The sequence below is a fragment of the Ptychodera flava genome (assembly GCF_041260155.1).
Source record: "Ptychodera flava strain L36383 chromosome 23 unlocalized genomic scaffold, AS_Pfla_20210202 Scaffold_24__1_contigs__length_23054250_pilon, whole genome shotgun sequence".
Classification (NCBI taxonomy): Eukaryota; Metazoa; Hemichordata; class Enteropneusta; family Ptychoderidae; genus Ptychodera; species Ptychodera flava.
In genome coordinates, this window is record NW_027248278.1 from 18,632,699 (window position 1) to 18,646,721 (window position 14,023).

The window sequence follows — 14,023 nt, forward strand, 5'->3', positions numbered from 1 at the left end:
GGACAGGACTCTGTCAAGGAAAAGAGGCACGCCTGATAAACAATGCGTTATAGACTGATGCAGTATATTTCTACAACTACCTGTCATTTATCGAGTTTCCAAAACCCCCTTATCTAACCGCTTTCTTTGAAATAAAAACGGAATCGTTCGCTGCGACTTGGTCTTTCATACAAATATAGTTGGGAAGATCTTTCATCAAAGGACATTGCAAACGACCATACTCAACGTTCTGGTATTGTCTTCCCGCTAAAAGCCTGCATCAAATGTGGATAAACTATAACAAACCTACCTCCTCTTGTACCATTTAGTACGGTAACATTGAACGAACAAGTCACCCGGTTGTCTGACGGGTCCCAAAATTCATAAGTCACTTCCGTTCTGCCCTTGGGAAAGCAATGTCCTGGTTCATGGGTCTTGTTTTGGAAAATGCTGCCCGAGTTGTCTGTTGCTGTAGGCTCTTGCCAAGTTGTATTCACACACTCAATCTTTTGAGAGGGTAATGTTACTTGGATATTGCAACAAGGTGACGTAATGTTTGGCTTTTCCGAATCTGAAATTTATTGAATGTAATTTAAAATAGTTAATAACTACGACTTAATGAGCGAGATAGTGTGAAGAGAAATGTACACAGAAGCGATCCAGATCCAGATGATCATCAATCAGTTCAGAAATGTGTTGTATAATTAATCCGTTTTTTAAGCAGAAGTATTACGATGAAATATAAATAAAAGGATTCCAATTGTATAAAGTTATAGCAGACCCACGATATCACCAAAATAATGACAAATTATCAAGCGCATTCGCTAAATCAATGTTCTAAAATACTGGCACGCATGAATTTGGTGTTATGCATGCTTACTGTACTTCTAAACTGATCGACTGACTTTCTCGCTTACTTTGTCCTTCTATCTGCATCGCGGTCAGTCCATATACGTCAAGTATTTTGTTTGCGAATTATTTTCCTCAATATTTTCTTACCGTGTACAGTGACGAAAAGGGAGCATCTGTATGTTACATTGCTGGTATTATTTGATGTGCAAGTTACTCGTGTCTTTCCTATTGGGAAGTAACTTCCCGGTGGATGGTCACACTGTAAACAGACAAGTTCCTTAAACTCCATATCGCCTAGCTCGAACACGAAATCCCACCATACCTCACCATAATTTACACCAGGTAGCGTTGCATGTACGACATTTACCGGTGGCTTACAGCAGTTTATTGGGTCTAAATATGAACGTAGCACAAAAATCAGCGCCTGGTCAGTACCTATTGAAATCATTCCTCTTACAATGGTCCCGTCTAATTGATAGCAATCAAAAAAGTAAGCGAGCGTTGTTAAATATATAAGATTGCATTTGATCGAATGATATTCTTATGACATGGAAAAAGTTAATGCAGTTTATTTTTATCTCAATTTTTCACCATAACTGTTTCATCTTTGTTTTCGTATGCATTCATATAACATGTAAATTGACAGGAACGAGAATGAACTCAGCTTCACACACTTTATCTGGACCTGTTCCCCATATTGATAAAATCGGTAAACGTTCGACTAGATACGAAAATCAAAATAACTTACCTTTCATATTCCATTTGCGATCACTTGAAATTTTCGTAATCTCAAATAATTGAAAACGTGAGTCCGCCCACGATACAATCGCAGAATGGTATTCAAGGCCACACATAAGTGACTGTATTTCTCGTTCGTCAATAAATTGATTCCAAAAGTTAAATTCTGTTAAATCTCCATGAAAGGCTTGATTGTCATTGAATCCTCCTTCAAGGCTGTCTTGATCTTGACCCAAAATCAGAATTCCATCGCCTTTAATTATTCCAGCTGCAGGGATTCCATTAGATATTCTACTCATTTTATGTCCGTTGATATACAGCCCGTGTTTACTTGGTGTAAAACTGTGAGTAAAACACCAGAACGTCCATTCTTTGAAATCAGTATCCTCTGTGAACTCAAACTTGTGCTTGCCTATTGTAGCCACTAATCTGAACGAATTACTTGCACCCTTCTTGTTGTACGGATTTTCCATGGCAATTTCGTTGTTATCTCTCTGAAAATAGGACACGAATGTGTAGATATGTTGGTCTATTGGTACAGGTATCCGGACCCACAGACACATGGACATTTCGTACATGTCGGGAATCGAACCCATGAACTTTGCGTACGATGGATCGGGTGTGTTCGAAAATGTCAATATTTCTCTTCCGTCACCTATAAATTAAAAATCTGCCATCAATGCATGTATTATCGTTGGTTATCCCATACATCGATTTTCAGGCAAAGAAAAAATTCCTTTAAAAACCGCACGCAGTTTTTATTCTCAAATTATGAGCCGCTCTCAGTATGGAAACATTTACTCTCTGTAGAAGATTCGAATAGCAAAGAAAGGAAACCACTTTGTTACTAGGGAAATTATATGAAAATTATCACTACACACCTGAAAAGTGACACACCATGTGGCAAGTCGTCGCGAAAATCGGGCTTGAAAACTTTAACAATATAATAGGACCCAAAGAGGAAAGGGAGCTATCAATATGCGATGTCTAACATCAGGTGTAAGATATTAAATAGCATTCTAATTTTACTCATTTGCATACGTGCAATACACATTGAGTAAGAGAAATGTTATGATATATGTGAGCAAATTTATTATTTCTAAGTAGCTAATGGTCTATTAATGAGAAAAGAAATGCGAAAAAGAAATAATTTCGACTAATTATGTACAGCGTCGATTTCTATTTTGTCTTCTGAATAGCTAAAAAAGAAAGAATGTAGAGGTTTGGTTTTTGTCGGGATTCGTCGTTTTTTCTCTGTCAGTTCAACAATACTACCGGGACAATTGAATTTGTAAACAAGTTATTTTAAATATGAGGCCTATGTTGGTAGATATAAATTCGATATGTTTCGTGATAACTTATCAGCTTTACCAAAAGTCTCTCAAGATAACTGTTACTTAATTTTGCTGTAGGGGCAACAACAAAAATAGTTCCTACACAAAGGAAAGAAGTGCTAGATTTCGAGATGCCAGCATACGTAAAAGAAATAGTAAAGAACGATCAAAAAACAATGATGACACAGATTGTGGTGTACAAGAACAGAAAAACAGTTCAACCACCATCACCACCACTGGCAGTACCAAACATCATCATCATCAACTATCGGCCAAATGTTTGAATATTATAATCACAATTTCTTGATGTTGCAAGACATACAAAAAAAATACGCATGCACGAACCACAGCACAAAAAAATTTCAAATATCTGATTGACCTTAAAGTTAACTCAACAGTAATATTTGAGATATGTCACCTTTGAACTGTATCTCCGTTAACATTGCTTAAGAATAATCAGATATCGGAAATGTAAAGACTTCTTCAGAAGAAAGAGTTTGAAAAGCAACCGTTGCGTTGTCCACCAGGTGAACGGCACTGACAGGTGAAGCAAATTTATGGGACGTTAACTTGCATCCGACTGACTTCGATGTTATTCCTACTTTCAATGACTTGTTTCTTTTTGCAGTGTTGTTGTACTGTACAAAACGGTAAATCTTATATGTGAAAGATTTCTATGATAGCTCGATAAAACAAATATCAGCTTTTTGACGAACCATAAATGGGTTAACAATGGTAAAACGCAACCACAATCCCGCGCTTCATAAGTCAATTTTACTGTTCGTCATCGGCAACGTATTTTGCACGACGTCGAGACTTGCCCAACAGACCTTCTAAAAGAAGTGGACATTGATCATTGTTACAATATAAAGTATCGAACAGTATAAAGTTGCTGCAATACCTGATTTTCCGAAGAAGAATTCTTCAGTATCAAACGGTTCTGTACAGAACACAAATTGAACTATTCCAAAAGGCACCCTATTTACATGTCAACGAGGTTTCATAATAGTCTACCAGAGAATATTTTGCCAGGTTTTATGAAGCTTGCTCTCAATGTGTAAATAACTTCAAGTAAAATTTGAAGAATTCAAGAGAGAAAATATTCAGTTGCAACATTACTATCGCTCCTTTTCCCCTTGTATTTCTTGAGTAGTTCTTTCTCTGCATGTGAGTCCTGACTGAAACTATTCGTTCAGCATCTCTGCCGCTCATTGAAATCGTGAATATATAAATGGACAAATGTATAAATAAATCCATAATTAAATGCATAAATAAACAAATAAATAATTAAATAAGTATATAAATAATAAATAAATAAATAAAATAATGAATAAATAAATAAATAGACGTAAGACAATATCTACTAACAGCTCATTAACTCTAAAAAGTCGGATAACATGGATTGGAATTTGATAAACATACTTTCCCAGTGTTGTACTATTAAGGACAATGCATCGAATAGATATAATGGCAAACACGTCACCATGCGGATAGATCTGCGGCATACTATGCCGTAAGAAATTTCAAAAAGACATCACGATTGGAACTAATTTGGGATAATTGGATGGTGAAGTAATGTCGGCTTAATCTTCAAATATGAGTTCATCTGCTTTTCTTTTTACGTCGTATACTTGTCTTCATGAGTAATTTGTAATATTGCAGCATTCAGCTATAGAGCACCTAGCACTTTTGAGAAATTTGAAAAATATGAAGACCCAATTATCCCCAATTAGTTCCAATCGTGTTAGACTTACCTTGACTTTGACAGTGTGTGCACTTATATGCACAAATAATCAATACTAACACCAGTACTTTGATGGGAGCCATCGTTACGGTGCAAATTCACCACTACGAATAACACGTAGTCGATTTTAAGAATAATTATATATGAAATGTTATTTTTTTAAATAACATTTACCACGTGGCCGATGATTAATCTCAGGTTGGATCAATTTGTGCTTTGTTAATTTCATAATTGCTTTTATCCAGGTCCGACGAAAGATACTGTACGTCGTATTCTCATGACAAAGAAAAGAGTCGTTTGGCGGTTTAATTTGAAAGCCATTATATATAATTTTATGACAATGACGACTGAATAAACATTAACACAATTGGAACTAATTTGGGATAATTGGATCGTCGTATTTTTCAAATTTCTCAAACGAGTTAAGGGCAATATAGCTGAGTGTTGCAAAATTACAAATTAATCAAAAAAACAAGTGTGTGACTTAAAAAGAAAAGCAGATGAGCTTACATTTGTAGATTATGCAGACACTACTTCACCCTCAATTGTCCCAAATTAGTTCCAATCGTGTTCATTGGTGGTACAGTAACAGACTGCTCTTCTACCTTGGTGTGATATATGCACCTTACATTTTATTCACGAGGTGCAATTAGCCAGTTTTTCATCATGATGCTCTATGACCCCAGATAATCGTGAGATTGTCTCTATCTCAGTAAATAGCAGTTCAAAGAAAATTCGGTTGGTTTTTGCTTCGAATGTAGCAAAAGCCGAAAAGAATTAAACCAACCTTTTCAAAGTTCCCTTATCTCTGGCAAATTTACGTAATTGAAATTTAAATGACGGTGACAATGACTTATGAAATCGGATCTATGAAAACAGAGAGAACCTCACTCGGCCAGACTTGAACGGCGAGAACTTCAGTTTGGACATTAATTCTCTTTTCAATAACAAACGGAATTGCCCATAAAGTTTGAACATCGTACATGAGCGTAAAACAGAATACCTGCATGACAGTACTGATACTAACAAAGAAAAAATGAATAATGAAAACAAAATGAATGACAGATCGCTATAAACATCTATGCTGGTGTGTCCAGCAAAGTTTAATTTGAATGGAAGTGGTTGCTATAATCTAAGTACCCATCATCAGTGACGATACTGGTTTTCATGGTTGCTGATCTACTGTGGTACGCATTCGTCCTGAACAACACAACACAGCCGATGTGTCGTGGGTGGTCCTGTGACGTCGAATGAATCGGCTTCCGTATAGTGAAGAAAGATTCTGTTCCAGCAGTTTGTCGTTGCCATGGAGATAAATTGCTTACATGCTCACTAGGCGTATCTTGTCTTCAAACATAAATGCATACGCAGTAAATAAAATCGTCAACCTGAAGTATCACTATGTTTGTTCTCGATAATTAGATAGCTCTAGAGAAATACTCTTCAAAATGTCAAAATAATCCATTAAATTGAGTAGATACATTAATCCTGACTAAATGTCCAAACCCAGCCGCTTTATGAATGCGTCAACAAGGTATGACAGAATTGTTGATTGATTTTGTTGCCTCAAATAAAACAATCCACCCAACTGTGACATGTAATAAAATATGAAACGGTGAGAACACACTGAAAAAAAAAAACATTTGAAATTAGTCGGGAGTCTATATCTATGTACAATACAGTTGTTTTCTGTTTTGTGAATAAAGTGTACAAGTCATGCAGGTCACAAAATACAAAGCAATGTTTGCTGTCGGGTTACTCACGATGAAAACCACGTCAAAGTAGCAGTCCTACCAATACCTTGTCGTCCGCGGCTTTTGTCCTCTTACAGCCAACAAATGATCAATCAACGTAATATAGACAGTCTGATGACGTAGTCGACATATGTCTGAAGCGCTTGCAGACGGCTCTGTCAGTCGTATCTTTGCGCATGACAGTTTGGCAAGAGACAGAAACTTTTCGCGGCTATTTTCGGAGTTTTGATTGTTCAAAATATTATTTTTCGTCATACCGTTAACAAATATCGGTAAATGTTAGGTAATTTGTAAGAGGCTTAATTGCATGGTGACCCCCTGAATTTTACATTTCCTTTAGAGTGAAAATGATTGAAATATCACCAGGAAAGTTTGAGCAAGTTTTGTGTGTGACCAACAACTGCGAACGGGGGTAAGGAGTTGACATCGGGACGGTAAGAAGAAGAGCATTGCTACATTTCCGTGTTTGCTCTCTCAAACAGTAACGCCAATAACTAAGCGCGACTACCTTCATCACTACAGTTAGTGTACATTGCACTCCATTCTGTGGCTATCAATAATTTTTCATCATTTCTCACTGTAATTACCCAGGGGGCAGTTCGCGTACAAAATAGTTTCTGTATCAGTGTCAATAACAAACATTCTTGTTACGGTAAAGTTTACTAATTCAGAAGTACTTAAAAGTGACCAAAACTTGGAGTTGAGGAGAACCCTCCTAGTACATGTGCTTCTTTGACTTGACGTCATCTTATAAATTCCCTATGCTGATTTTCGTCATTTTCAAAATCGATAACGCAATGAACTCTCTTCCTTGTTCACCACTTTGCAAAATAAAACTGCTCGTGTACAAATCTCGTAGACCCACCCATTATCTGCGGCAAACAAACTCGATATTATAAAATTGAACTAAACGCAATAAAGAGAGTTGATCAGAGTTCAACAGTGTCCCGTTAGCGAACATGCATATCCTGCGGGTCTCTCACACTGATCGATGTTTTGTGATGGATCGTGTCCTTCCCTTCCCTGTTTCAAAGTTTTGATTTCCCTTCACAGAGACATTAGTGGCCATCTGGAACTCTCTGCCCCGGAGATTATTCATTATACGATTGAACGGCACGTTTGTGTTGTGCTGCTGTTATTCGGCAATAGCTTTTGATAATACCTTTTAGCACTTTAAACACTGCAACGCGTCAGCATTTAGCGTATCAAATTCTGTTGAGATTTCCCGTTTCGCATAATATGCTGCAGGAGGAGTCTGAGAAGACAACAGAAATAATATTTTGTCATAATCAAAAAGTGAAGGTCAAACGACCACCTCATTGTTCACAAACAATGAATATGGCGGCGTTCAGCGCAAGAGAATTTAGTATACTTTTGGTAATTTTGTATCAATTTGATATAAAAACTGATATTAGGAATTTTAGCCGGTCATTTTCTCGGCTGAGATTCACAAAGATCTACAAATTGGGAAGTCAAATGCCATCACCACGAGATCAGAAAAATCACAGCCAGCACACTTCACATGAACACCACTATGCCACTGCAATAAACTTCCAGTAGAGTTTGTAACGAACACAGTCAGCTCATCATGTTGCTTTGTCACTGATAATGCATGCAGTGTCCAATTATTTAAAGTGCAGGAGACTGTGAGCCTAATTTTTTCGAACAAACATTTCTTGCAATTGCATTACAATATATTGGTAAATGTCACTCATTGCATACAGTAAACGTGACGTAACTTTATTTGAAGGTAAAATCTCGAAATTATGCAACAAAATAGTATTTGGCGTTAAGAGAAGATTCAACGATTTCTAAACATCCCGCTTTTTATCGGACATTTGTAAATAACATGAAAGTAAATCAGTAATTACCTGAATATTTGTTATGTCAGCTAAAGCCATATTTCGTTAGTATTGAACTCCCTCAGATTTGACTTCATCAATCAGTTCTGAATTATGTAAGGGTCAGACTCGTCATTTAGGATTTTGCACATGGTATATCCATTGCTCCTTTCATTCTCTTAATTGGGAGATGAAGACACTCAGATCTGCATATACAGCCAGAAAAAGTATCTGCTGTTGTTCACAATGACATTCATCAATCAATCTCGACGTTGCGTATATGCCTTCATGGACTTTACAGCACATGTCAGGGCTACTTATGTAGAACCGACAGTTGTCTTTGCAATTACCAATCTCTCTACTATAGACAGTATATTTCAGCAGCAGTTTCCATTTCTGTCCTGCCAAGTGTCTATTGCTGAGAATCGGCGCAGTTAGTGCTTTTCTGTCTCTTTTCAAACTGTCATGCGCAAAGATACGACAGACAGAGCTGTCGACAAGTGCTTCAGACATATGTCGACTACGTCATCAGAATGTGTATAAAACGTTGATTGCTAAATTGTTGGCTGTACGAGGACAATAGCAAGGTATCCGAAGGACGCTACTTTGACGTCGTTGTGAGTGTGAGTAATCCGACAACAAACATTGCTTTGTATGACTTGCATAACTTGTACATTTTATTCACAAACAGAAAACGACTGTATTATACATAGATATAGACTCCATACTACTTTCAACAATTACTCTCTTAATGTTTTCTTCTCAGTGGGTTCTCACTGTTTCCTATAACATTACATGTCACAGTTGGGTGGATTGTTTAATTTGAGGCAGTAAAATCACCCAACCATTCTGTCATACCTTATAGACGTATTTTACAAAATGGCTGGTTTAGACATTTAGTCAGAATTGATGTATCAACTCAATTTAATGGATAGGTTTTGACATTTATGGAGATAATATCATAATACTTCGACAGACAGGCAATCTATTATATTTGGAATGACCACTACTCTGACACAGACAAATAGTATACACAGACTGGAAACGCTGCATGCCTTTTGTTCTATGGTCGTCTCGGTAGACTATTGGCTTTTCATATTAAAATGAGCTTCAAAGGTGTTAAACTTTTTGCAGGTTTTGTTTGTGGTTGATAATTGCACGAGATTATGCAAAAAATACGACGAGATGGCATCGTACTTCCAGTCGCGTAGCAACTATAGTTACTTTGTGAGCTCTCAGGCCAGAAACAGTGCTTCACGCCAATCAAAACATAACACGCTAACAGTTTCATAAACATGTCCTTCCTTGACGCACGTGTAAAAGACGGTATGACTGACCGTAAACCATTGAGTAAAACCAGACAGTATCGATAAAAGACTTTCAAATTTGGTTCAAACACACTCATTATATATTCATAAAAATATGAGAGGAATTTTTAAAACGGTAAAACTCACTTTCCTGAAGCTCAAAACACTCCCGTTTTCGCCAGCACGTCAATTCCGCTCAGCACCACACGACAACAACAACACAAACTTTGCCGAACATTCTTTCGCTTAACAGTCGGCGAAAATCCGAAAATTACCGAAGGATGCATGGTCGTCACTCTTCGTAAAAGAGAAGCGAGAGCAACCTGAGGCGAGGCGAACATGGGTTACATAACCACTTCACGCCTTAAACAATACCCGTTGCGACTCTGTCAATGTTTCTCTGTGACTCTGATAATATCATCTAACCATCGTTGACATGAAAAAATACCGCAATGCTACGGTGTTGCTCACATTTGATCAGAAATGGCACATACCAGTGTGGGTACCAAAGATCAACAATAAATGTTGTTTCTATCTGTTCAGTGCAGGAAAATTCTACGTTGATGTTATGACAATGATTTCTGCACAGTACAACCAGAAAAACAACAAGAAATATTTAAACCAGAAAAACAAGAATGACAAAAGTAAATAAGGTCTGAAACTTTAGGTACTGGAGGTCAACTTTAGATACATGCATAGCAGAAACAGGTAGTCCCTCTTAGTTTGAGCAGGTCTGTTAATATGTAACAGTTCATAAACACTGACAGGAAATTACTCATGGTCAGTGGAGTAGCCTGTTTCAGTCGTTTGCATGCCACTTCTCCTGCACATTTGCAGGATTTCCCTTTTTCTTACCTCATTTGCACATTTTTGACACTGATGTGTTCATTTGAACAAATTCACATCCAACCCCTGCATCTAACTGTACACCAAATACTAAGATGATAGCTCTGGCGGTATGGGAGCCTTTGTGTGTGATGGACATACATCCGCACATACATACCCACATACATACATACAGACGCCACTGACTCACCATATAAGCTCTTTTTGGTATTTATATACATACCAAATATGAGCTAAAAATCGTAAATGGCCACATGGCGGTCATATTGGATCGTATCACAAAACAAATCAATGTGCATATATATTAAATAGGTCAATGTCCTTGTACCAACTTTGAACAAAATCGGTTGAGACATGCCTGAGTTAGTGACAAGGACATCAAAAAATTGTAACAAAATGGCCGCCATGCAGCCATATTGGATCATATCATGAAACACATTGATGTGCATATGTATGACAAATGTCCTTGTAAAAACTTTGAATAAAATCGGTTTGGATATGCCTGAGTTATGGCTCTGTACATGAAAAACATTGTAATAAAATGGCCGCAATGCGGCCATATTGGATTGTATCACAAAACAAATCAGTGTGCATATGTATGACATAGGTCAATGTCCTTGTACCAACTTTGAATAAAATCGGTTGAAACATGTATGAGTTATGGCTCTGTACATGTAAAACAATTGTAATAAAATGGCCGCACGGCGGCCATATTGGATCGTATGAAACAAATCGACGTGCATTTGTGTGACATATGAAGAAATCCAAGGCAATGAGATGAGCGCTTTCAGAAAAGAAGATTTTTTGATAAAAAACGGGAAAATCGCCCAAAAAATACATCTTTCAAAATCTTACCACAATTTGAAAAAATGTAACTAAAGCCACTATAAACAGCCTGCATACCAAGTTTCAACCAAATCTGGCCAGTGGTTACAGAGTTTTAGCAATTTGCAGGATTTTTTATTTTTTCCCCTCGTTTGCATATTTTTGACTTTGACATGTTCATTTGAACAAATTCATATCTCCATCCCTGCACCTGTCCACCAAAACTAAGATGGTAGGAGCTGCTGTTTAGGAGTTTTTAATGTGGACGGACTTACATCCGCACATACTAACTAACATACATACATACATACATACACACAGACAGACAGACAGCTAGACATGCATAGATACATACAGCCGACCAACCTATCAATATCAGCTTGTTCAACTTGATACTACTGCTTATAATAATATAAACAAGAGTTAATTACATTCTAATTAAAGTAAACATGCCTTGCTTATCAAGATTACGTCATTAAAAAATACCGCAATTATATGGTGTCGCTCACATTTATTCAGAATTGGTATATACCAGTATGGGTTACCAATGATCAACAATAAATGTTGTTTCTATCTGTTCAGTGGAGGAAAATTCTACGTTGATGTTATGACAATGATTTCTGCACAGTATAACCAGAAAAACAACAAGAAATATTTAAACCAGAAAAACAAGAATGACAAAAGTAATTAAGGTCTGAAACTTTAGGTACTGGAGGTCAACTTTAGCAACATGCATAGCAGAAACAAGCCCCTCCCCCCTCTACTGTCTATGGTTTCAGCAGGTCTGTTAATATGTAACAGTTCATAAACAATGACAGGAAATGACTCAAGATCAGTGGAGTTGGCCTGTTTCTTACTGGCATGCCATCACTCCTGCACATTTGCAGGATTTCACTTTTTCTTACCTCATTTGCACATTTTTGACACTGATGTGTTCATTTGAACAAATTCACATCTCAACCCCTGCATCTACCTGTACACCAAATACTGAGATGGTAGCTCTGGCGGTATGGGAGCCTTTGTGTGTGACGGACATACATCCGCACATACATACCCACAAATATACAGACATACAGACGCCACCGACTCATCATATAAGCTCTTTTTGGTATTTATATACAAAACCAAATATGAGCTAAAAAACAGCATATCTGTCAGGTTGTAAAGAATCTTCAGCTGGCTATCTTTATCTGTATTTTCATCCTATTAACCAAGAACATATTACCTCTCAAATTAACATTGCAAGTAAGTTCTGTTAAATAAGTTGAGACTGTACATACTCAGAGAAAGCACACAAAATTTTTGCAACTTAAGAAGTTCAAGGTCATCAAAAGCATAATGAATCATGTTACACTTTCATTGCACTGTTTACACATATTGCATAATTACTATAAATAGAACATGAGGAATCTTATAGCTCAGCTTTACCATAAAAACCCTATCACTTTGACCACTCTTTTAATTGACCACTCTTTTTTTTTCTTCAAAAAGTAATTTTATTTCATTTTCAAGTAGACCACAAATGGAAAGTGGAACTTTATCTATCTCTCTTTACTAGGCCAACCTATCATGACAAACTATTATGAGTAATTTCTTTTAGATGACATACAGAGAACAATACATGACGGTACAGAATATGTCAAAGTTGGGATTCAGGAAAGTTGCCTTTACATGTTTCAATCAACCAAGATGGTAAGCATTTCACTATGAACTATCAAAAAAAAGATAATTCTATACTAAAATTATTTTAGCTTTGTTGATTTCCTAATTGATTCAATTATTTAACATCATATTAATTATTTTTTTCTGGGTGAATTGATAGGGTTTATACAGTACACGAGTTACATACAATATAAGTCAAATTCAGTTAAATATCAATAACAGTCTAACATTGCATCATTCCTATAAATAACACCTTAGCCTGGAACAGCACAATCATAATCTGCTCATTCACACAGGCACTACTTGACTTTAAATGAATGACTTACTACATTTCACCTGTGTACCAAATTAGAAGGCATGGTAAAACGTACCACAAATTTGCAAATTTTGCCTTGAGTTTACCGAGTCATCTTCAGGTCACTCCTACAAACCGGCACACCCAATTAGAAATAATGGCAAACAGTTTCAAAGAAGATTTTTTAAACCAAAAATGGCAAAAATTGTACAAAATACAAATATACAAATTTTGCCATAATTTTGATGACTTCTATTTTGAGTTATCTCAAGGCACCTGCACGCAAAATTTTAAGCGATCCGACCATTGGTTTAAGAGAAAAAGATTTTTTACTAAAATGGCATAAAAAAGCATCGAATATTGACATCGAATCTATATTTTTAAATGAGTTGGGCCTAAGGTACCTAAAAGCCAAATATGACAATGATCAGATGAGTAGTTCCTGAGTTATTGATTTTTGACCATTTTCGTCGGTTTTTCTACCTCATTTGCATATCTATGAGACTAACAGTTCATTTTAACAACGGCGCATCTACACCATATATGGCATCATTACACTAAAAATCAGCTTCATATGTGCAGCAGTTCGTGAGTTTTTGCGTTGCGACAGACATCCATGCATACATACAGACAGACATCTCACATACAGACTTTTTTCAACCATATAACCTTCCCAATTGCCATATATGTATGGCAAATGTGAGCTAAAAATGTTTTACCACATGAGTTGCATTAAGATGATCTGAGATTTGTACCTGTCAATATGTGATGCCAGATTGTGCTTAAATGAAAATGTTTTGCCAAATCACTTGCATGGAAGTGGTTCAAAGTTTAAGTAGGTTATTC